Source organism: Odocoileus virginianus, chromosome 18, assembly GCF_023699985.2.
Source record: "Odocoileus virginianus isolate 20LAN1187 ecotype Illinois chromosome 18, Ovbor_1.2, whole genome shotgun sequence".
NCBI classification, from domain to species: Eukaryota; Metazoa; Chordata; class Mammalia; order Artiodactyla; family Cervidae; genus Odocoileus; species Odocoileus virginianus.
This window is the reverse complement of record NC_069691.1, coordinates 47,416,230-47,441,140: the sequence shown is the minus strand read 5'-3', so window position 1 is coordinate 47,441,140 and position 24,911 is coordinate 47,416,230. Positions and strand designations below refer to the sequence as shown.

General features: G+C 49.7%; 1 long non-coding RNA gene across 2 annotated transcripts; it reads left to right on the top strand.

Moving 5' to 3' along the window:
• The first annotated feature begins 1,993 nt into the window (after nucleotides 1–1,993).
• Nucleotides 1,994–24,895, top strand: LOC139039443 (uncharacterized). 2 transcript variants are annotated; one of them, XR_011492705.1, is made up of 6 exons: nucleotides 1,994–2,226; nucleotides 3,190–3,230; nucleotides 4,210–4,332; nucleotides 11,604–11,829; nucleotides 23,092–23,154; nucleotides 23,734–24,895. It is a non-coding gene; the product is annotated as an uncharacterized lncRNA (long non-coding RNA). The 2 variants fall into 2 exon arrangements; XR_011492706.1 differs by lacking the exon at nucleotides 23,092–23,154.
• The last annotated feature ends 16 nt before the right edge of the window (nucleotides 24,896–24,911 follow it).

Below are 24,911 nucleotides of genomic sequence, written 5' to 3'. Positions count from 1 at the left end.
GCAAGTGCCTAAGTGCTTCTGTATAAAAGTATGGGGTATATGAGGGTCACATGTTTAAAACTGAGGACCACCTGGTTGAATTGACATTTATTTAGATAATTTTTTTTCTATTTTCTCACCTGAAAATGATGCATAGAAAAAAATTATGCATAGACTATTCAGTGCTCTCTTTTGTGCAATGTGTGCAATTCATACTAAACATCTTCACCCTATTGTGATCCTTCAGTGGAGGTGGACAGGAAAACAGAGGGAGGACAGGAAGTGACACGGAGAGGTGAGCGGGGAAGGAGACCTGGCCACCCATCAGCTGCGTCCTCGTGCTGGAGGCTGAGGTCATGGGCTGGGCTGGCCTGACCCTGCGGTCCAGCACTGCTTCTATCTCCCATAGGACATAGGGCAAGTCATTTCTCACTGAGTTCACCATCCTTCACTACCAGAGAAACAATTCATGAGCTCTCCAGCATAATTCTAGGGCTTGGTGGGGTGGAAGGTACTAAATAAAGTGTTTTCTGATGGAACCTGAACTGGAGAGGCTCCTGATGCAGGGGCATCTGGCAGAGTGGAGGGCAGAGCTGAGGCATGACCCTGACCATGAGGATAAGGAGCAGCTGGCAATCTGAACCATCCTTCCCCACATATACCTTCCCCTCCCTTGATTCCAGAATGCAGGGGCCTTTGGCTGCTCACTGAGATGGAAGCTGCAGAAACCAATCAGTTCCAAGTAAATGACCAAGGTCTTCTTTCAGTCACCACTGAAATTAAAATATAACAGAAAAAAAGAGGATTTTGTAGGAGAGTATGAAAAACTCAGCGACATCTTCCCAAAAGTAGAACAAAAAGGTAAATAGAAAATGAAAGAGATGAGATATTTAGACTATCAATTTAGGATGTTTAATATCCAGTTAAGAGAAGTTCTAGAGGGAGGGAATAGAGAAAACGGGAAAGGGTAGAAATTAGTCAAGAAATAAATACATGCATTTTCCGCAGAAGTAAAGGAGATGAGTTTCTGGATTGACAGCTTATTGATTGATTATCCAAAACAATGAATGAAAAGACATACTAAGAAATATCACCGTGAAGTGTTCCATCAATGGATATAGAGATTCCTAATAGCTCCCAGAGAGGAAGCAAAAAAAGGTCCCATTCAAAGACTCAGGAATCAGATTGGTATCTTAAGAGGTCTGACAGCTTCTCTAAACTAGAAGACAAAGGAGCAATCTCTTTAAAATTCTTTTTAAAAAAAAGACTTTCAATCTAGAATTCAATACCTTACCAACTGTAAAATATACCCTTTCTCAGGAAGGTAGTGAAGGAGATGCTCCAGCAAGACAAAGGAGTAGACCAAGAAAGTGGAGGACACGGGATCCAGGAAACAGGGTAACAAATGCAATATTTTTATTGTCAGAATAATCTCTGATTTGTTTCACTCAAATATTGCAATTCTATTTGTAAGAATGAAAGAGAAAAAGTAAAAGGGAGAGTAGTGTAAAGTTACTAAGTTCTCATTTGCCATATGAAGAAACCATTAGATGATGTCTACAATTGATAAACAAAGACATAGCAACATAAACACATTATTCAGAAACAGAGAGGCAAATACCAGAAGCAGCACCAGGGGTTAGCAGTCGTTTGGTTGCCTTTGGGAAGCAAAACTGGACAGGGGACAGGATGGGAAGGAGAATGGGGAGGCCGATTGCAGGAAAATAGTTTTGTCGTCAAACATGCTTTTATAACTAATTGACTTAAATTACAAAAACTGTGCACATATTACTTTGATAAAAAAAAAAAAAAAAACTTTAAAAATGAGTTCTGAGACTCAAGCGCCAAGTTCACGTGTGAGCTATGAACACAGTCAAGCAAGGCAGTCCCAGGGGCGTGGAGAGAAGTGTGGTTCTTCCCTTTCTCCCCAATCCTTGGGTGTCTGGCTGCTGCGGGAATCCGGGCTTGGCAACAGCAGGCTCCACGTCGCTGTCGCTGTCGCTGGGCGGGGGAGACACTTTCTCCAACAGACTAAGCGGGGACAGCAGGGAGCGTCCTCCGTTTACCACGCCCAGAGCACCCTGCGCAGAACATTCCGGAGCCTCCGAGAACCCTCGCCGCCCCCTACCCCCACTCTCTGCGGCGCCCTCCCCCAGCTCCACGGGCCGCCGCCCCTCCCCCGGCGGCTGCTTGTGGCCGCTGGAATCCCTGTCGCCCCGGGACTCAGCTGACAGCGGACAGACAATGGTATTTCCCATCAGCCTGGGTATCAGGAGCCGGCCTTATCCAGCGGTGTTTTTCTATTAGTCTAACACCCCATTGTCCACCGCTTATCGCAGAAATGTTGATGTCATGCCTGGCTTGGAAGTGGTTTCTGCATCTCCGCTGGGAGGGCTTCGCTTTAATTGGAGGGAGGGGGCGGGGCGGAGGAGTCCATTTATCAGAATTCTCACGAGAATTCACCCCTTGTCCCCCTCAGCCGGGCTGCCGAGGGCGCCACGGTGGTGCAGGGTGGGGGGGTTCCTGGACACCGTTCCTGGCCTTTCTCTCAGCCCCTGGCTCAGCCCCTGGCTCAGACCCTGCCAGTCACCCTCACAGCTGAAGTGCTGGGGAGGGTGGCGCGTGCTGGGGGTGCTGTCATGCCCCCCACCCCAACCCCGGGCTGTGGGTGTTTGGAGACCCGTTTTCCCTCTGCTGAGCTCCAGGTGGGGAGGGGGCCTCCTGCTCGTCCTCCTCAGAAGCTCCTTCAGGCCCCACCAAAGCCTGTTCTTGGTAGGAGCTTGGTAAGCATAAATGATGAAACCAAAGCGTAGGCATCTGGGAAGGTCCAGCCTGAGAGAAGGTAGAAAACTCAAGACTCGCCTTCCTTTCTGTCGCACACCACTCCCCAACCCTCCAGCCCGAGTTGCATCAACTCTTAAGGGAAGTCTTAATAATACGGTCTGTCCTCTCCCCATGATGCTCCGTGTTCCCAGATCCTGTTTGCTCATAGCAGAGCTCTGAGCACAGGAGACCCTGTGTGTGTCTGTGTGTGTGCACGCGCGCGTGTTTGTGTGTGTCTGTGTGTGTGCGCGCGCGCGTGTTAGAGCTGCCTTTGTTATAAAGCCCCTCAGAGAATGTGGTTAAGAAAGAAAATGGTGCACTGCCCTGCTCCCTTTTGCTGGGGTGAATTAACCTTTCCAAGACTCAGCTTCTTCCTCCATTAAACAGGAGCATCTCAACGGATTGTCCGGAGGCCAGAACTGAAACAGGTAAGGTGTGTGGCTAGGTTTTCAGCTGGCTGCGTGGCATGTAGTCACACGCAGTAAGTTGGTGGCTGCTATGCGTATAGCTGTTTGAGGCTTTGGCACAAAGCCTGATCTCTGGACAGCCAGAGGAGAGTTGCCAGTGGTGGTTAGAGGGCATCACCTTGATCCCCTCCTTGGAGAGCTGGAGCAGAGAGGAGGAGGTGTGCCTGGGTGGGCTAGGTCAGCCTGTGTTGGCTGCCAGAGGGAAAATGAGACCGTTGGGCATCAAGTTTTTGCCTCACCTTTAAAAAGAACATGAATGCATACAGTAAGCATTTGGAGACTTCTCTGTGGAGTCAAACTTTGTATCTAATGGGTCTGTTTTGAGGTGCTTCTAGGGAAACCTAATTTGGAATGTGATTGGCAAGCTCCATTTGAATGCAGTTTTTACTTTGCAGAGTGTCATAGTGAACCTCATTTAATGCACAAACCCTGCAGGAGGGCATTGCTCCTGCAAGAAAGTGAAGGCTCAACACCAGAATGGTGGAGACCCTTCCCATCCATCTGCCCCACTCCCCAGGGCTCCAGACCCATAGGCTGATAATAAGCACAGCCCCTAAAGGCCAGAGTCCTCGCAGTAACCCCATCCTGTTAGGTTCTCACCAGGTCTCGTGAGGCCTGCTGGCTAATCTCCACCACCACATTAGACCAAGGACTCAGGGCTTACCTAGAGCTGGAAGTCAAACCTGGGTCCTTTGAGTCCACATCCAGGCCTTTCCCAAGACCTCAAGTGGCAGCAAATAGAGCACTTGGCTTTGTCTCTTAAACACACACTCCTGGGACAAAAAGAAGCTTAGAGAAGCAGGCGCTGTGTTTTGTCGTGTTTGCTGGGTGATCTTCCTTCATCAGGGGCTTGCCATATCCTCTGTCATCCCAGAGGCCAGGGCTGAGGGGGTTAAGGCGACCAGACATCCGAAACAGATGTGCCCTTCCCCAATTCCAGGCCACATTGGATACACCTCCTTCCTGACAGGGTTCTCTTTTGGAAGTTCCAAAAGTGGAATATTAGAATGACAGAGGCAGAACTACAGTGCTGCGTGGTGGATTGGAGATGGTGTTTTCAAGGGTAAGTTGTTTTTTAAAAAATATTAAACTAACTTTATAATTAAGTTGTGTATAAATTCTTTTTTCAAAACCGTTTTGTTTTGTATTGGGGTATAGCTGATTAACAGTGTTGTGATAGCTTCAGGTGAGCAGCCGAGTGACTCAGCCACACATATACATGTACCCATTCTCCCCCAAACTCCCCTCCCATCAGGCTGCCAGATAACATTGAGAAGAGTTCCATGTGCTATATAGTAGGTGCTTACTGGCTATCCATTTTAAATATATCTGTGCTTTCCCATCCATCCCAAGTTCCCTAACTATCTCTTCCTTCATGGGCAACTTTAAGCAAAGTCAGTTCTCCTCCCCTGAGGAATTTGAAGGGTTCCTACAGGTCTCAAATCTCTCCTCCGTGGTTTGGGTGTAATTGCATCAATGATCCTTCTGTCTGTCCCATTTTAAGGTGCAGATATTTCTGGGTGGACCACATGCAAGTCATGAACAGCTTACTGTAAATAGGTATTCACATGTTCTCTTCTGTGAGTGCTGAGTGCCCGTGGAAAACACCACAGGGGAAAGGGTCAGTGCAAGAGGAAGGGGCCGTGACACAGAAGACAAGCATTTGCTGCCCAGTTTGTCCAGACTTGGCTTTTTAAAATCATTATTATTATTTGGCACAGTGTAGGTTACCTTTTCCTTTCCAGTTTCACATTTGGAACACGTGTTCCTTTGGCAGCATTTCCTGGGTGTCCCTTTGCTCAGCCGAGCATTTATGCTCCTTAAGCTTTGATGATCTCAGAGCATAATTTTCTAGAAGTCAGAAGGCCTGACTGGGCTTCTTGGGAGATTCTTACATACAGTTAAGTGCCTCCTCCCTGCCCAGATAAACAGTCACATTTAGGGAGTTATCAGAGCTTTACAGATACCATGTTAACACACAATGCCTGGCTCATCTCTGTAAGCTGGTCCCTTTCTCCTTTCTGCCTTCTGTCTCAGTCCTTCGCCTTTCCCCTTTCTCCTGTGAGATCTGCAATTGAAATACCAGCTCATGCAAGAAGTCTGTGGCCTTGATGAGGATGTGATGTATTCTTCCTTGGCTTGTACCCCCTTCCCAGTATTTATGTCTCACAGAACCCTTAATAGCACCTCCTGTGCTTGGTAATGATCATTCGTTTGATTCTTGTCATCACCTGTCAATCCAGAGCCCCAATGGGGCAGAAGCGGGTTGTTCTTGTCCCCACCGTGTCCACACCATGTCCCTGTATCTCAGCCTGGGGCTCGCACACAGAAGCTGTTCAGAAAACATGGGCCGAGTGGATGAATGAGCTGATGAGGGGGTGCTGTGCAGAAAGCAAGATTCTGGGAGATGGGCTATGACCTGAGCTCTTACGGCAGGGCATCCGTGTGGGTCTGTGATGGCAAGGCCACCCCACACTTCGGCCTCCTGGAGCAGGAGCCAGAAGCGACACTGGACGCTGAGGACAGAGCAGGAAGTGGAGGCTCGGAGAGAAGCTGACGATGGTCTAGGGTCAGCCACGGGGAAAGGGGCAGCTGCCTCTGGGCGCTTCCTGACACTGGCTCCATGCTGTCTCTCGGTCTATGCCTTGCTTAGCTCTGTGAGGAAGCAGTGGCGAGCGTGTCACACTGCGGGGGTGCCAGGTCAGGAAGCCCAGGCGTCTATGGGATGCTTGTGCCCTGCGTGGATGTCAGCTCCAGGCTGCATCTCAGGAGGTGGGGGGGGCGGTGTGTGTGGAGTTGTGGACACATGCACAGAAGCACTGCTCACACAGGCCCCCCCACGTGCCCTCTGATCCCCGAAGTCGGAGAAGGCACTGGAACCAAGTGGGTACAGACCAAGCTCCTGCTCTGGTCACCAGAGACCACCCAGGGCCTCCAGAGGTCAGGGGTCACAGGGAGGAAATGAAGCCTCCTTGAAGCCACTCTCAGGGAAGGTGAGGAATCAGCCCTTTGGTAGAGCCTCCACTTGGACCAGCCACCTATCCTGCAGCAAACACCCTTAGAGGAAGCTGGGCTGCTAACAGGCCACCCTGCACAGCCCCAGAACTCAGGACAGGTAGGAACTCCTGGAGAAAGTGGGGTTTCCCCTGAGTCTGAGCAATAGCACGTCTCATCCCTGGACAGATGCCCCAGCCAGTTGGGAGCTTCTGCTGGGTCCGTCTTGGTGAGGCCTTCCTCCCAGCTTCCTCACCTCTTCCTCTCCCCTCCCGCGCCTCCCAGGCTCCTGCTCTGGCTCCAGGGGTCTGCTGCCTGTGTGCCGCCCCTTTATCTTGTCTCCCCGTTTCCACCACTATCAGCCACTATCTGGCGCAATTCCACCCGGCGGTGGGCAGGGCAGGAAGCCGGCGTGACTCTCCTCTTTGCTCTCCATCCTCTTCCTTCTCCAGAGACAAAAGCAAAAACAGCCTGTTAACAGATCTGCCGTTTCCCTCGGCTCCTTGATTTCATTTCCCACTCATTTTTTTCACAGCCTCCACTTTTCCACCACAGGGCCCAGAGCCATCACTTCCTCCCGCCTGTCTGCCGGGGCCGCCCCCTCCCAAAGCCGCCTGCTCCCCTTATCCTTTCTGAGGTCAGCCCGACCCGAGGTAGCCGACTGGTCGTCTGCGAGGATGGGGCAGGATGGCGCTCTGGCCTGCCTCGTGGACCGCTAGGCTGTGACTTCGATTGTAGCCACAGGAGGATTTTGTTTTGTTTTGGTCAGAGAGCATGATGCATCCGTTTATTATGTTACCATTCACTCAGACATTCACTGTGCACTTCCTGCTCTACTGCTGGACACCCAGAGAGGAGCGAGATGAGACCTTGGCCTCTAATAGCTTGGGGAGTTGGCAAGTTGCTGGGCTGAGTTAAGTGCTCCATCCAGTGCTTGGTAGGAGTTACTAAGTGCAACCAAGCACTCTGAAAACTCAGACGGGGAAAGACGGATGCTCACAAGGAGAGTGGGTGCTCGTCGGCACCTCGTCCGTACGAGGAGCTGGGTTAAGCTCTTGTGTTGTTGCCCCTTTGCATCCTGGTCCTCTTGGCAAACCTTTGGGCAGGTGTGATGATCATCACCAATTTGCAGATGAGAGACTGAGGCTAAGTTATGGCTAGTGAGTGCAGCATTTGGGTTCATAGCTGGAGCCCCATTTTACTTGAAGACCCAGCTCAGGGCTCCTTTGCACAGTCTTCAGCCCGCCCCTCATGCCACTTGGTCTACATCGCATGCTGGTGGAAGAGTGAGTGCCAGAGAAATCTCTGGCTTGAGATATTTAATTGCAAAAATAATAGATGCTGAATTGCATTGGGTATCAGTTTTCCTCATGTGCAAGAGGAGTGATCACAGTACCTCTTAGGTTTGTTGTGAGTTTTAGGGGAACAGTGTGCATGGCGTGCTTCTCATAGGGACTGGCATGCAGTAAATATTAGCCATGAGTATTTTTGTAATTCTTATAGTAGACAGAATACACAGGAGATGACTTAGGAAGTGGACTGTCAGGGTTGATATGAATTTTGTATCTGTTTTCCAAGGGCAGATGCCTTGGGCCTTGTCATCTCGGACGGAGAGGATCTGCCCTGGACAGGCCCCAGAGGCTGTATCTCCATTTTCTCTTGAGTTTACTAAGTCTCCCCCATGCTCAAACAGCTTGTTACTTTCAAAGCCCTTGGGTCCTTCAAAAGCCTGAGCCCCTTCTCTTGTGTTTATTGACATTCAATTTTTTCCTTTTTTCCTTGTGGCAAAATACCCGGTGGCTCAGTGATAAAGAATTTTCCTGTAATGCAGGAGACCTGGGTTTGATCCCTGGGTTGGAAAAATCCCCTGGAGGAGGCCATGGCAGCCCACTCCAGTATTTTCGTCTGGAAAATCCAATGGACAGAGGAGCCTCACGGGCTACAGTCTGTGGGGTCACAAAGCGTTGGACATGACGGAAGCGACAGAGCACACGAGCAGGCACGCATACGTCACATAAAATTGACCACTTTAACCATTTTAAGTGTACAGTTCAGTGGCATTTTGTACATTTGCATTGCTGCACAACCATCCCCACCTTCCATCTTCAGAACTTCCTCATCATCACAAGCTGCAACTGTGTCCCCATAAATAATGACTCCTCCTGCCTCCAGCTCCCAGCCCCTGGCACTCTCCTCTCTGTCTCTATGAATTTGACAGCTTTAGGTGCCTCATATAAATGGGATCGTGTAGTATATATCCTTTATGTCTGACTTATTTCACTCAGCATAAAGTTCTCAAGGTTCAACCTCAAGGTTGTCATATGTATCAGGATTCACTTCCTTTAAAAAAATTTTTTTTAATTTTTATTTATTTGGCTGCACCGGATCTTGTTGTGGTACGTGGGATCTTTAGTTCCCCAACCAGGGATCAAACCCAGGCTCCCTGGGTTTGAGAGCCTGGAATCTTAGCCACTGGACTACCAAAGAAACCCCTTCCTTCCTTTTTAAGATTGAATACTATACCACTTAGGAACTTCCCTGTGGTTCATACAAGCAAGCAGATAAAGAATATGCTTGCAATGCAGGAGACCCAGGTTTGATCCCTGGGTTGGAAAGATCCTCTGGAGAAGGGAATGGCAACCCACTCCAGTATTCTTGCTTGGAGAATCCCATGGACAGAGGAGCCTGGTGGGTTATGGTCCACGGGCTCACAAAGAGTCAGACATGACTGAGCGACTAAGCCCACACTATCCCACTGTATGGATAGGCCACATTCTTGTTTTTCCGTGCATCTCTTGATGGACACCTTGGTTGTTTACACCTTTTGGCATCTGTGATTAATGCTGCTATGAACATGGTGTAAAATATCTGTTGGTAGATCAAATGGTAATTTTATGTTTAATTTTTTGAGGAACCATCATACTGGTTTCCACCATTTCACACTCTACCAGCAATGCACAGGGGTCTTTTTTTAAAAATTAATTTATTTTTTAATTGCAGGTTTAATAATTGGTTTACAGAATTTTGTTATTTTCTGTCAAACCTCAACATGAATCAGCCATAGGTATACATATATCCCCTCCCTTTTGAAGCTCCCTCCCATCTCCCTCCCCGTCCCAGAGCCACTGTTTGAGTTTCCTAAGACATACAGCACATTCCCGTTGGCTATCTATTTTGTGTATGGTAATATAAATTTCCATCTCACCTTCTCTTCCACTCTCCCCGTGTCCATAACTCTGTTCTCTATGTCTGTTTCTCCATTACTGCCCTGCAAATAAATTCTTGATTTCTCCATAACCCTCACCAGCCACCTCAGGACACAGTTTACTCTTTACGGGTGGGAGTGTACATCTGATTGTTGGGAAATTCTTTTTGTCCCAAATTTGAATCCTCTAGTACCATTTTTACCGGCCTGGTGACTCAGTGGTAAAGAATTCGCCTGCCAATGCGGAAAACGAGGGTTCAGTCCCTGGGTCAGGAAGATCCCTTGGAGGAGGAAATGGCAGCCCACTTCAGTGTTCTTGTCTGGGAAATCCTATGGAGAGAGGAGCCTGGCAGGCTATGGTCCATAAGGTTGTACAGAGCTGAGCAGGACTTAGAGGGTAAACAGCAATAAGAACCCTTTACACCTGTCCTGGGCTGGCCTTGGTTCCCAGCCAGTCTGACTGCTCCTTCCTCCCCTGGGCATCCCTTCGGCAGCCTGGGGCAGCCCCCGCCCAGCGGTCAGTACACTGACCCGCCCTGTGCCTGCTGGCTCCCGGCCACCCTGCCGGCTGCTGACACGGGTCCCTGTGCTGACTGCTCCCAGGCCCCGCCTGCCACTGAGTGGGCACCGACGCCGACAGAACCGGGGGACGCCACTCCCTTTCTAAAGGAGGGTGAGTTATTGGAGGGAACGCTGGCTCCCTGAGGAGTTAAATCATCCCTTGACTCAGACAACAGCCCTTTGCCCCCCTGGAGAGCATCACTCATCCCGGCACCCGCGGGACCAGGCTCTGTGTCAGAGGAAAGTGCCGCTCCCTTTCCCCTCGCCCAGAAGCTCATCCATCATCCCTATTAGAATTTCGGCTCCTCAGATTAGACATGGAACAGCTGGCCGAGCTGGGGCTCCCCAGGGCTCCGGGAGTTTGCTCTGGGAAGCTGGAGGGGATGTCTCAGAGGACGGGGGACCCCGGATGCTAGGACTCATCCCTCCAGGCCAGCAGTTCTGCCACGGCTGGACCCTGTGAGACAGGAGGACTTCAGGCTTGGTGTCCCCGAGGACTTGAATGGCTGTGGGGAGGGGACCTGGGGAGCCCGAGAGTGGGCTGTGGCCGCCATGGTCTGTGTGTGATGGGGCCACCCTGCCCCTGGGCCTGCACTGGTTATGCCCAGGTTCAATAGCTCTAGGATAAATGTTGTTGCAAAACTCTGCCCTGGCAGGAACTGTAAAAATGTTTTCTCACTTACTTTTCATCAGCTCTTTGATGGAGGTGTTAGTTGCCCATTTCGCACATGAGAAAGCCAAGGATTGTGAGGTTATATGACTTGCTCAAGGCCTCAGAGTCTGTGAGAGCCAGACAGAGGGTTTGAATCCAGAGCTGGATGATCCAGCCCTGGCTTCTCTTTCTTGTCACAAATAACCCCACCAGTATTTTTATGTTCCTCAGAAGTAGTGCAGTGGTCTAATTCTGGGGGCAGAAAAGTCTCCCCAGGCTGTGCTGACATCGAGTTCGTCTTCAACCATTCTCCAGGCTGTGCTGTCCAAGTATGTTATATTTTATTAGTGTGTGAAGCTATTCTTAAGCTTCTGCTGACTTTAGAAAATCCTCCTCCCGTCTCCTGGCTGGCTGTTTCTACCATGTCTTCGGTCCTGCCGGGGGACTCCCCTGGTGGCACCGTGGTTGAGAATCCACCTTGCAATGCAGGGGATGCTGGTTTGACCCCTGGTCAGGGGAACTCAGATCCCACATGCCACAGGTGAGCTAAATTTGTGTGCCACACTGCTGAAACCCACGTGCCACGACTGCGGAGCCTGCGCAGCACCAATAGAGACCCTGCATGCCTCAAGTAAGACCCAGTGAGGTCAGAAGGATACATACTTAAAAAAAATAAAAGATCCTGCCTGGACTCAAGCTTCAAACTTGAATGGGATGTGGCAGGGGATTAAGAACTCTGGGAAGACAGACAATGCCACTTCTGAGGGCTGTGCCCTAGAAGTGACCTGAAGGAAGACACGGAGAGGTCTCAATTCTAATAACAGTGATCACTCACCGAAACCCCACTGCGTGCTGGGTGCTTTGTGTAGCTTGACCAGTCCTTACAATCATTCTGAAAGATATTCTTGTCCCCACTTTACAGGTGACAAAGTAGAGGCTCAAAGAAACTAACTTGTTGAGCTGTTAAATGCCTCCGAAGTGCACACTTGTTCTGACACATCACAGGTATTCTTGCATGGCCTGGGGATGCCTACATGGATGAAGATTGCCCCCGCCCAAAAGACCCTGATGCTGGGAAAGACTGAAGGCAGGAGAAGAAGGGGACGACAGAGGATGAGATGGTTGGATGGCATCACCGACTCAATGACGTGAGTTTGGGTAAACTCTGGGAGTTGGTGATGGACAGGGAGGGCTGGCATGTTGCAGTCCATGGGCTCGCAAAGAGTCAGACACAATTGAGCGACTGAACTGAACTGCATAGTGAGGCTGAATTGCTGCACCAGCTGGAGCAGGCAAGTCAGATCAGGAGTGGGGTCTGCACTGGGGCTGGAAGATCTTGAACATGGCTACGGCTCCTCCTTGACCACTGATCTCTCCTGCTTCCTTGTGGCTTTGACAACCGTCAGTCATGTCAACACAACACCTTACACATGCTGGAAAAGTCACTACTTCGGGAAAACGTGCTCAGAGTGTAGAAGCCCTTTTGTTCTTCACAACCAAGAGGGTCAGAGCCAGTGTGATTACAGGGGGTCCCATAAATCTCAGAGTTTCGTTGGAGAGGTGGATCCAACTGTTCACCCTTGGGACTTGGAGTGGGAAAGACCCTGTCAGTCCCCTCGCAGAGCTTCCCGTGGAGCTATCCAAGGTCCTGCAAGTGCTTTGCCCCGTGCTGCCTGTAATCAGTTGACCTCCGATCTTCCTGTCTGGGTCCTTGGCCTCTGGCCTTACCTGACTTTGGAACCCACCAAACTTTACAGCACCTTGCCCTTTCACTCACTTTCTAGGTCCTGCTGATCTGAGCTCACTGGACCTGGTCCACCATGGCCTTGAGGCCCAGCCTCGAAGCCAGTCCAGGTCTCCCTCTTCACTGCCACTGTCCTTGCTGATAATCGGCTGAGCCCCCTGCCTGGTGCTGTGTGTCACTCTGTCCGTGACCCCCTCCCAGGGCACTCGCTTGCTTGTGTGGTTGTTCATTGGAATGAGGTCGATTTTCAAGATACTCAATTTATTACTCAATTTCAATACTCAGTTTATTGATTTTGTCCTTTCTACTTCCTTGGCCACATAAGCAGACATTTATGAAAAGTTTCCTGGCTTTAGAGCAGTGGGGATATTCTTATTTAAGAATAAGAATATTTAATATTATTAATATTTAAGAATATTTAAGCCCATGACTTGAGGAGGCCTGTGTCTCAGTCCTGTAATGTGATTACATCTACTCTGTGTATCTCGATAGAAGAAATTGATTCTTCAAAGAGAATTAATGAGCTTCCATTGGAAAGCTGCTTTGCTTTCTCGTGAGCATCGGAGTTCTGGTGTTCTGGTCTCAGCATTGCTCCTGACCAGGAGTGTGACCTTGGGCAAGTCATTTAAGCCATACATCCCTTCATATCTCCTGTCATTCACTCACTTTCTTGTAAAATACTCATCATGCATCATGCACTTGGCGAGGTGCTACGGATGTCACAAGGAGAAAGATACAGTTTCTATCTGGGAGCTTGCAGTGTAATCCAGGAGACGAATATGCACTTGGCTAAAATATAAATAGTGTCAAAAATTATTACAACAATAGAAGCAAAGTGCAGAGGGTACATGGAGGTCAGATCCACCCTTGATGTCCCATTTGCTTGAAAGGCTTTCACCCAGATGCTCGTGTGACTCACATCCTCACTTCTGCAGCTCTTGGTCAATGTCTTATCATCGGAGAGGCCGTCTCTGACCACCCTATTTGAAGCAGGAACCCTGCCCCTGGCCTGGCGCCTCCCTGGTCTCTCTTCTGCTTTTTTCCCCATAGCACTTATCACCCCTGACAGGGAAGAATCCATCCATCTGTGAAGTGGGGGGTTGCACTCATGATCCCAGTAGTGAGTTGAATGGTGGCCCTAAAACATACGTATATATCTTAACCCCAGCAGTTGTGGATGTGACCTTATTTGGAAAAAGTGTCTTTACAGGTGTAATTAAGGATCTTGAGAGGAGGTCATTCTGGATTTACCTGGGTGGAGTTTAAATTTAATGACAAGTGTCCTTATAAGAGACAGAAAAGAAGACTCAGACAGAGGACAAGGCCACTTGAAGACAGGGGCAGAGACTGGAGTGACGTGGACACCAGCAAGGAAGCCAGAGAGGTTGGGAAGGATGCTCCCCTGGAAGCTTCGGAGGGAGCATGGCCCTGCCGACAGCCTGATTTCAGACTTCCGGCCTCCACGGCCATGGGAGAATAAATTTCTGCTGCTTTAAGCCACCAGGTTTGTGATCATCTGTTATGGCAGCCACAGAACACAATACCATCTCTATATTGTTCCTATGGTCATCTTCATGGCAAATAGTCTGAAACCTAAAGAAGAGTCAGGACTGAGAACATCATTCAACAATGCCAACGTTTTCAAAGATTCACCAGCTATCTTCGTAGAAATAGACACAACTTGGGAAGGGGTGCATGAGTCACCCCTTATGCACCATGCCGGGGAAACGTGCAGAGCAAGAGGCTTTCTTTCTCTTGCTGTTCCCAGGGTGAAGAGAGAGACGCATGGTTATCTGGCCCCACTGGAGATGTGGTCATCCACCAGCTTCGCCTACAAAATAAAAGAGGGGTCACATTTTAATTACAGCATGGTTTGTAACAGAAAACAATGAGAAGGGGTCCAAACTTCTGTCAGTAGATCATTATATGAACCTTCCTACATCCTTACTGTAGAAAGTGAAAGTGTTAGTCGCTCAATCGTGTCTGACTCTTTGCGACCCCAAGGACTGTTGCCCGCCAGGCTCTTCTCCAGGCAAGAATACTGGAGTGGGTTGCCATTCCTTTCTCCAGGGGAATCTTCCCAACCCAGGGATTGAACCCAGGTCTCCTGCATTGTAGGTGGATTCTTTACTGTCTGAGCCGTAAGGGAATTCCTTATTGCAGAAACACCCATGTAAAGTCTGTATTCTTTCTCTAGTCTATGAGGATGTTATGCGGGCCCATCTAGTATTAATGTAGTATATTAGAACATAGGCTGTACCTATTTATTGTTTTTTAACATCTGAAAATGACTTATTGGTTACTAAATTACTGATCAAATGACAGTGTACATTTGATGAATTGGACCTATAGATGGCAGAATGGGACCATTCAGTTCACATTCTTTAAGGAAAAGACTTAGAGGAATTGTCTCTTTCAGCTACTCAAGAACATTCCCTATTTCCAAATGTACTCATTGTTGTTTAGTTGATAAACAAAGAATCCATGGGATTCGTTGTTTAGTTTATAAACAAAGAATCCATGGGATTCTCCAGGCAAGAATACTGGAGTGGGTTGCCATTTCCTCCTCCAGGGGATCTTCCCAACCCAAGGATTGAATCCGTGTGTCCCAAATTGGCAGGCAGATTCTTTACCACTGAGCCACCTTGGAAGCTCTAGAGGCCTGTGAATCCACTGAAAAGGCCTCTGAGGACCCAAGCTCATCTGCTGGCCTTGGGGAGGGCCCTGGACTGAGCAGTGTTTCCAGGGGATTTTCATTTCATCTGCTTGTTTCATTCTTTTTACAATGACTTGAACCATTTTTAAAAGTTCTGTTATTTAAATAGAAAAGAGTAAGAGGGAAGGTGCTCAGCTGAGGGTGTGACTTTGGGGTCACTTGGCCTTGTAGCTGCAGGGGGCGGGGAGTGGGTGGGAGGTGGGGGCTGTGGTTCTCAGCCACTCCAGGCTCACAAATGCAGCTTTGACTGCTGCTGCTGCTTTTCAGTTCCTCGTCATCCTGATGGGGCCTGGATGTGAGATCCGTGAACAGACACAGTCCTAGAATCTAGTGTTCCAGACAGAGTCCTGTGCAGGCAGACTCGTGGGACGTGTCCTTTCATGAGGAACAGCCGGTAACAGACCACCCAGCCCGGACCGTCCCAGCCTACCTCTGAGGCCACCCAGGTTCAGAGTGGAAGCATCCCCAACCAATTGTAGAATGGTGGGAGTAGACCCAGTGGCCACGGCAGGTGTCTTGGGAGAGAAGGATGCCTCTAGGCTTGTTCCCCTGTTCCCCTTCCCCACCCCCCATCCCCAGGGTCAGGAAAGGAGGCAGCCTTTCACCTCTCAGAGAGGCAGGGGTTAATTCCAAAAGCACAGGACACCTGGGACCAGAAAATTTCTCCAGGGAAGGAAGAACCCAGACTGTCATATGGAGGAGAGCCCTAAAATGGTATGTAAATTAGTTATTATTTTTCAGTGCAAAGGATAAAATCAACTGAGAGGATAACCAGCACAGACATTTTAGGGCTGCTTCAGGGAACAGATGAGTCTCATTTGTAACCAGTGCTGTTAAGCCAAATGATACAATGCTGAAAAAAATACATTTGCCTCCCTTCCTACTTCTGTGCATTAGTACTTTTCCTGGCAAATGCTGCACCTTCAGAATTAAAAAAGCAATCAGGCCAGCACTGTCACAGTCAAGAGCAGTCTAAGGAAACTTGATGAATAAACATAACATGGCATCTTCGATGGGATCTTGGCACAGAAAAAGGACATTAGGTGAAAACTAAGAAAATCTGAATAACTGTGGGCTTCAGTGAATAATAATAACGCACGAATATTAGTTCTTTAATTGTACCAAGTGTATCATATCATGTAAGATGTTAACAAAAGGGGAGATGAGGGAGTATGTGGGAACTGTCTGTACTGTCTTAGCGACCTGTTTGCACATCTTTTAGATTCTAAATTTAAATTTAAATTTTAGATATCCTAAATTTTTATTTTTGTTGTTGCTAAAATAAAACAGGCCTGGCCTGGTTTAATTGGTGTTCATGCCAAATGAAGTTTGCAAGTGATAGTAAGGGTGAGTGGAATTCAAAGTTTAGGGGAGTTATGTAGATTTGTTGAAACTCATCAAGCCATACATTTAAAATTCATCAGTTTTACTGCATTTTAATTACATTTTAATAAACTGATTTTTTAAAGGGGAAAAAGCCACAAAGTTTAAGGGGTTTACAATGAGTTTATTTGAAGTAAGAGTTGTGAATGATTTGCCATAGAATTTCTTCGCCAGTGTCGCAGGTGACCCTTAGTTCAACCGTATGAGATGCTGTTTTCCCCATTTCACAGAGGGGCAAACCGCACTCAGAGAGGTTATATGGCTTTTCGACATCACCCCTCCCCACTCCAGCTGGTGCTTTGTTTACTCCTGTAATCTGGATAATTTCCCAAACTTGCCTTGTCTCTTCGTGTGTCAGTGTCTCTGCCAGGCGCTCACTCCCTCTTCTTTTCTGCCCGCCAAATTGTCCAGTCTCTTCCATCCTCTGAGAATGTACTCAGACTTCACCTCCTTTGAGAAGCCTTCCTGGATGTTCCCATGTAATTAATCACTCCATGCTCAGTGCTCTCTCTGACCTCCCCCCAAATGAATTCTGTCCCCGACTTATCTGACCTCTCATTGGACCGGGAGCAACTTGATGGCTGGGACGGGCTTTTTTCTCTTTGAATCTACTGTCTGCCCAGAGCCTGGCCAGCCCCGGCTGGGGAATCACTTGCATTAAACTGAAGCTAATATGAAACAGCGTTGATCTGCTCAGACTGCCATAGCAGCAGAAACGTTTCCTCTCACACTTCTGGAGACAGGGAGTCCAAGAGCAAGCTGTGGGCAGAGTCGGTTCCTCCTAAGGCCTCTCTCCTTGGCGTGCAGATGGCCGTCTTCTCTGTGCGTCTGCACGCTGTCCCTCTGTGCGTTCGTGGCCTAATCTCCTCTCCTTATAAGGACACTGGTCATAGTGGATTAGGACCCACCCTAATGACCTCACTTAATTACCTTGTTAAAGGCCCCATCTCCAAATCCAGTCATATCCTGGGGTTCTGGAGTCAGTATTTCACCGTAGGAACTTGGAGGGGACACAGCTCCATCTATAAGGAAACCAGGGCATGTTGTGGGGTTGGAGGTTGGTGGGGAAGCCACCACTATGGTCCACCATTTAAAAGATGCTCTTTAGGGACTTTCCTGGGGATCCTGTGGTTAAGAATCGCCTTCAGGTGCAGGGGATGTGGGTTTGATTCCTGGTTAAGGAACTAAGAGCCCACATGCCTTGGGGCCACTAAGACAAGATGCAACTAAATAAATATTTTTTTGAATTAAAAAAATTTTTTTTGGCCATGCCTCTTGGTATGTGGTATCTTAGTTATGGGACCAGGGATCAAACCCATGCTTCCTACATTGGGAAGCCCAGAGTCTTCACCACTGGACTGCCAGGGAAGGCCCCCCAAAATTAGAAAAAAAAAAAGATGCAGGTGACATGTGGGCAAAGGCCTGAACATTTCTAGGTTAGAGTTACAAGGGCATTGCTGCTATTACAGGGCAAAGGATGCGGGAAAGACTTGTATTTGGAAAATGACATGAGGTCTGGAGATGAAGGAGCTGTGAAGACACTTAATTTTATGTATCTCCACTAATGACTGCTTCAGCCAGAAGAGGATCCCACAAGCCTTTGGTCTGCGCTGTGTTTTCTGGCCTTGACCCTGCTATCACTGTGCTCACAGTCTCCCTCTTACTCCTCTTTCTCTCCCCGTTACTTTTGCCTGTCCAGCCCACACAGCATGTAACATCTTCAAGGCCTTGCGCTCGGGGCAGGGGGAGGACCGGAATGGAATTTCAGACTAAACTTGCACTGGCCAACTACCTTCTCAAGGGCATGGTGACGTCTCAGGCAGCAGCTGCAGCTGTCGAGGACAGCCAGGAAGCCCCAGTGGCTTCTTTTGCAAAGAAGGGGGAGGTCTTGACAGACTGCCCACTCCAGCGAGCCCCATCCCCAAGGGCCCAGTCATCTAAGACCCTAGGAATGCACAAAGACAGGGGAAGCTGGCAACATTTCACAACTGCTGGTTTGTGCCATCAACACTGCTACTTTGGGAGTCAGTTTGTTTTGTCAGCATCAGTCCTTACAATGAATATTCAGGGGGTTGATTGCCTTTGGGATTGACTGTTTTGATCTCCTTGCTGTCCAAGGGACTCTCAAGAGTCTTCTCCATCACCATAGTTTGAAAGCATCAATTCTTCGATGATCAGCTTTCTTTACGGTCCAGCTCTCATACCCGTGGTGGCTCTTTACTGTTTGGCACGGTACTTGCTGGTCCACAGAATGGCCTCGCACAGACCTCGCATTTGATCCACACACATCCAGCCATCCATGTCCCCATCTTGCAAGAGAGGAAACTGAGGCTCTGCAAAGTGGCGTGACTCACCCAGGGTTGCCCAGCTGGTATGGGGTGGCACTCACATCTGGACATAAGTCCCCTGGCTTCTGGGACTGGGCTCTGTGCCTGTGTGAGCTCATTTGAGCTCCTCACCAGCCTCCACTGGAGGGGCTGGGGCTCCTCGTTTCCCAGGTGGAGATGAGTCCCTGAGGTTACTTGAGTCCCAGAGGTCATGGAGCCAGTACCAGCTCTGATGACTTCTGATCTCGGGTGCTTTCTTCTCCACCACACCACCATACCTGGACAGGTGGGACCAAGTAGCTTTGGGGCTGAGTCCTGTCTTCCATGCCGTCTGGCTGCTTGAGACAAATGGTGGCTGGAAGCATGGGGGTGAGTGGCAGTGTACCCACTGGCGAGGGGACCGGGTCGTGCACCCCTGAGTCAGGTGTCACATCTCCCGGCAAGCCAGGGACCGTGCTGGCTGCAGCTCTGGCCTGCAAACATAGAGCATCTTGCCTTCCACCAGCACCTCTGGGGGCAAGGCTTGGTGTCATGGAAAAAGAGAGCATGGACTCAGGAGACAGACCACCCAAGTTCAAGTGCTCATGCTGCCATAGCCTTGCATGCATTAATTAATTTCCCTGAGCCTCAGTTATCCCACCTGTATGATGAAGGCTTCCTTGGTGGCTCAGATGGTAAAGAATCCGCCTGCCAATGCAGGAGACCTGGGTTCGATCCCTGGGTAGGGAAGATCCCCTAGAGAAGGAAATGGTAACCCACTCTAGTATTCTTGCCTGGGAAATCCCAGGGACAGAGGAGCCTGACAATCCCATGGGCAGAGCAGCCTGGCAGGCTACAGTCCATGGGGTTGCAAAAGTGTGGACGCGACGTAGCGACTACACAACAGCAAAATGATGAAGGCAGTGATGCCTACTTTGTAAGACTGCTTTGGAGGTGAAAACGAGACAATGTTTGCCAACCATCCAGCACCATCCCTGAAGTGTGGCAGACGCTTAGTAAGGGCAGCTAATGTGATGATGACTACCACAAGGGGCCCAGCACCCCATGTACAGTCCTGAGAGCTGTGTAGGTGCTTGGGGCCCAGAACAAACTCTCGGGATGATGTCTGTGTGTGTGTGTGCACACCTGGCTTCCCTGCTTGCAGCCCATGGGCCCAGGCTGGCAAGCATGAGGGTCACCAGCTGTGAAACCTCAGACAAGTTACTTCAGCTAAGTCTCCTCTGCTTGTCTGCAAGATAGGAATAATAATAGAAGCACTTTCCTGGAAGGATTGTGAGAATCAAATGAGGCCATGCACGTAGAGACTCAGCACAAAACAAGCTTTGTATATACAGGTATTTGAATATATATATACAGATACATGGGCTTCCCCGGTGGCTCAGCGGTAAAGAATATGCCTGTAATGCCAGAGACCTGGGTTCAAGCCCTGTTCGGGAAGATACCGTGGAGGAGGGCATGGCACACACTCCAGTACTCTTGCCTAGAGAATCCCAGGGACAGAGAAGCCTGGCAGGCTGCAGTCCATAGGGTCGCACAGAGTCAGACACAACTGAAGCGAATAAGCAGCAGCAGCAGCATACGATAGCCATATGAAAGATCATTATCATCTTCATTGTTTCGTGTGTCAGCTCAGCCATCTCTGCCTGGACGTCCATGTTGGAAGGACTAGGGACCTTGTCTCAGTTAGAGGAGAAGGAAAGGGCCATTACTGGTCAGTGACGTGTGCTGAAAGTGGATGAGGAGCATAAAATCCACAAGTTTCCTCTCCTGAAGTGGACGGTCTCCAAGGTCCTGTTGGAGAAAAGCACGACTCTTTCCTACTTGGAGTGTTGGTTGTCTTCTCCATCCATGAGGGACTTGGACTGGCTGATCTCGGAATTCCTTCTTAGCACCATGGCTCTAGGACCCCAGTGACCCCGAACGTCATCCACAGTGCTCCTCTCCAGAGAGCTGGCTGTAGTGGGGAACAGGAAAGAAGTCAGCTCCTGCCGATCCCTGACTCTGGGGGTGGGGCGGCGGGGAGGGTTTCAGGGGCAGCGCCACAACTCAGCGGGCGGTGCCTGGTCAATAGCCGGGCTTCCCCCAGCCTGCACACGCAGCCTTCCTCCCTGGTCCCAGCCTGGTGGGGACAGGCCAGTCCAAGCTCTCTGCTGTGCTCTCTGGCTCGGAGCAGTGCGTCTGGGGAACTCTGTCCATACCAGGTGGCTGTTGAGTCTGCTGGTGTGGCCATGAAACGCAGCACTCAGAGCTGCTCAGACCTAAGGAGCAGATGGACCTTGACCGCCAAAGGGGCCTGCAAACAGACCTTCATCATCTTCCCAGAGGAAAGAGACGTTGAAAATGAAGCTGGAGGAGAGAACGAACATCTGCCGAGCTTCCTAGTCTGTTGGCGCCACGCAGTTTCTCAGGATACAAAGAAGCCAACAAGGGGTCCCTTATATAGGAAATAAGACAAAATAAGACAAATTGCTTATTTTTTAGAATTATTTAAAAAATGTCTGTTTCTTCTAACTTGACTATAAGCTGCAAGACAGTGAGGATATCCTTCATGCTGTTAACCAAAGTATCCCAGCATCTGGCAGTGTGCCTCACCTGTGGCAGACTCTCAGTAAATACTCATTAACTTAGTGGAGCAATTACAATATTGCTGAGTAAGAATGGAAGTGTGATCAAGGTGCTGGGAGAAGGTAGAGAAGGTCAAAGCCAGAGAGGTGACAATTAGACTGGGTTTTGAAGAATGAACAGGAGCTCATCAGGGAGAGACAGTATCAAAGATTTTTTTTTTTTCTTCAGTTAGATTTCAGGATAAACTTTCTGTTGGTGATACTTATGAGACCCTTAAATAAGCTGTGATAGGAGGTAAAGGTGTGAGCCATAGAGAAAGGATAAATGTCTTGAGGTTTCCACAATGGGGAAGAGAATTGATGGATATTAATGGCTTGCCTTGTATGTACCCAATGCTGTGCCAGGCACTTACTGCATGATATCTTATTTCTTCTAACCCTCCTATGAGATAGGCATTTGATAAATGGAGGTACAGGCTTAGAGGCTTCCGTAACTCGCTCTGGTTCTGGGAGCTTGAAAGGTTGGACTAGACCTAGTGTTTTCCACACCCAAAACTCCTGTTCTTTCATGGGCAGGCTGGCCTTCCTTCAAAGCAGGGGACCTGGTCACCTTAACCATAAACTGAATGAATTGAACACCCCTCTAGAAATAGTCTTCTGCTAAAGCTCCAGGCTCCAAGGCCAGAGTTTGAAAATAAGCTCTAAGTCTTTCTCTTCCAAAAGAGCAAAAAACAAAAATCATCTGCGCCTGTAGTTTTTCTGCTTTACTTTCTCCCAGTTCACTCCTGTGCCCTGACTGTCCATCCTCTGGCTTGAGGACACTCAGAAGCTCCAGGAGGAGGCCTGAGCTGTTTCATCCATCAAGACCTTGAAAGGACCAGGGCAGGTTTGGGGAGCAGGACTGTGGGGGAGCCTGGTTGTTCCAGAAGGGAATCACGGCCTGGAGGTCTCTAGCTCCATTCCCTAGAGGGGAGGAGGTGGTGGGGGTGGGAAGGGATGGAGGGGCAGAGGAGAAGGGAAGATAAGCCAGTGGTCATTTGTCTTTTTAATTGGCTCAGATGCTCGGAGGAGAGAGGCGTGATTATCCTGGCTCTGAGCCTGGACAGGGTCCAAGCTCCAGGCCTGGAGCAGGGGCTCCAGGCCACGCAGTATGGGGCTGCAGAGGGGGCCGTGCTCTGCCCTTCACCCGGGAGGGGCCCCTGGGGAAGGAGGGGGGCTCTGGAGATGGGCCGGGAGGCAGCAAAACGTGGTCAGAGGCAGCTTTTGCTCTCCGGCATTTAAGAAATTCTAAAACAGTAATTCAGTGACTGAAATAGACATATTTTAAAGCATCCGTGGCATCTGAAGGCCCCTCCTCATTCATTCCTGTGCTTGTGGATGGAGCCTGGCAACCAGCTAGACCCAGAGGTGTCTGCAGGGAGGGAGAGTGGGGGAGGTGTTTGTGTGGAACTTGAACTTCCCTTTAATAAGGACAGAACGGACAGTGCTCAAGCACCAAGGATCGCAAGGTATGCCCTCCTATTTGCTAGCCCATTTACAGTCAGCAATGAATGAATGTTAGTAGCTCAGTCGTGTCCGACTCTTTGTGACCCCATGGACTGTAGCCAGACAGGCTCCTCTGTCCATGGGATTGCCCAGGCAAGAATACTGGAGTGGGTTGCCATTTCCTTCTCCAGGGGATCTTCTTGACCCAGAGATTGAGCCTGGATCTCCTACGCTGCCTCAGACTTCATCAGCTGGTGAGCGGCAGCTCCTGGCCCCTGGGAGCCCCATGCCTCACCCTCTAGTCCTGCAGCCCTGCTGGCCTGCCCTCCCCTGAGCCCTCCCTCTTCTGGAGTCCTTGGAGTCCTTCCTCCGAGCTCAGCCTGGATAGCGTCTCCTGGGTCATGGCTCACCTGTGGAAACTCGTCTTGACTTCAGTTCCCTTACCCATCAGCTGGTTTCTGCACCCCCCCCACCAAGGGGAGGCAGATGCCAGCGCAGGGGAATGTGACCCAGTGGAGAGTCCTCGTGGCACAGAGAGGAAGCAAATGCTGCCACGTCCAGGCTCTGGGAGACTGAAGGAGGGGCAGGGGCAGGTGGAAGGACACTGCCCAGCGTCCCTCCCCGCCGCGAAGTCTGCTTGCTGCCGTCTTCCTACCTTGAGGCAGCTCCTGGAGGGACTGGCAAGCTGGGAGGGTGCAGGGGACCAGGGGGGCCTCCTGGGGGCCTTGTTCTGCCGCCCTGGGTGCTGTGGGAGGGACTCTCTATTTCCTACCCCCGACCCCAGCCCCACTCTACCCCCATTCTACTTTCTGTCTCTGAATTTGACTCCTTAGGTATCTCCTGTAAGTGGGATCATACAGAATTTATCCTCCTGTGACTGGCTTCTTACACTTAGGAGAGTGTCCTCAAGGTTCCTGCACTGGGACCTGTGTCAGCGCTCCCTTCCCTGTGAAGGCCGAACAGTACCCCACGGTATGGACTCGCCGCAATTTGTTTACCCGTCATTAGTCGCTGGACACTTCGACTGTTTCCACCTTTACAAATCTCTCCACCTGTTGCGACTCAGCTCAGGCGTTACCTTCTCCGAAAACCCAAACTGCACACAGTTGCTGAACGTGTCCAGGGCTGGAGCGTTGTCTGGGGACTTGCATGGTGGAGGCGGCCCTTCCCCCACACCCGCATTCCCAGGTGCCTTGAGCAGGAGGGAAAGCAAAGGCTGTTTGCTGCCTACGCCTGTGCCAGTTGGAGGCCTGGCATTGTGTTCCTGACACCAAAAGTCACTTGTTGAAGATGACTGAAGACATCAGACTCATAGGGTGGCCTCTTCTCCCAAGAGGGAGGTGTCTCTCAAGTCCAGGTCGGATAACTCTGCTGGTTGGAATCTCCTGGAGGATGGGGCAGGGCCTCTTGCCCTGAGGTGAGCCCCAGCTCAGCCCTCAGACCTGAAGGGACTTAGGGTGGTTGAGCTTGAGCTCTGAGAGCTGCTGGGGCTCTAGGTGGGAGGTGTGTAAAACTGTTTTATTCTTTAATGGGAGTCCATACTTTACTACCGCAGACCCTCTTCTATTCCTGAACCAGTTAGCCAGGATGAGGGTCCTGGGAATGACACATCAATGCAGGAGAGAAAATGAAAGAAGTGTCAAGGAAAGAAAGAGAGTCAAGAACAGAGGCTGAAAGCCTCTGGAGTGTGAGATGCTTTCTGAAATTTTAGAGAAGGACTGCTCTAGATGGTTAAGAATTTTTTGCTTGTTCTGTAGTAAAACACTAAATTTACTAAAATTCTAAAAAATCACTTTGGATTTAGGACTTCCCTGGTGGTGCAGTGATTAAGACTCTGCCCATTCACTGCAGGGGGAATGAGTGAGAACCCTGGCTGGGAAACTAAGATCCCACAGATCTTGCTGCACGGCCAAAAAAAAAAAAATCACTTTTGATTTATATTGCACATCACAGACTCCTTCCACATTTGAAGGAAAAGAGAACCACCATAGGGATGGCGGGGTGCGGAGTT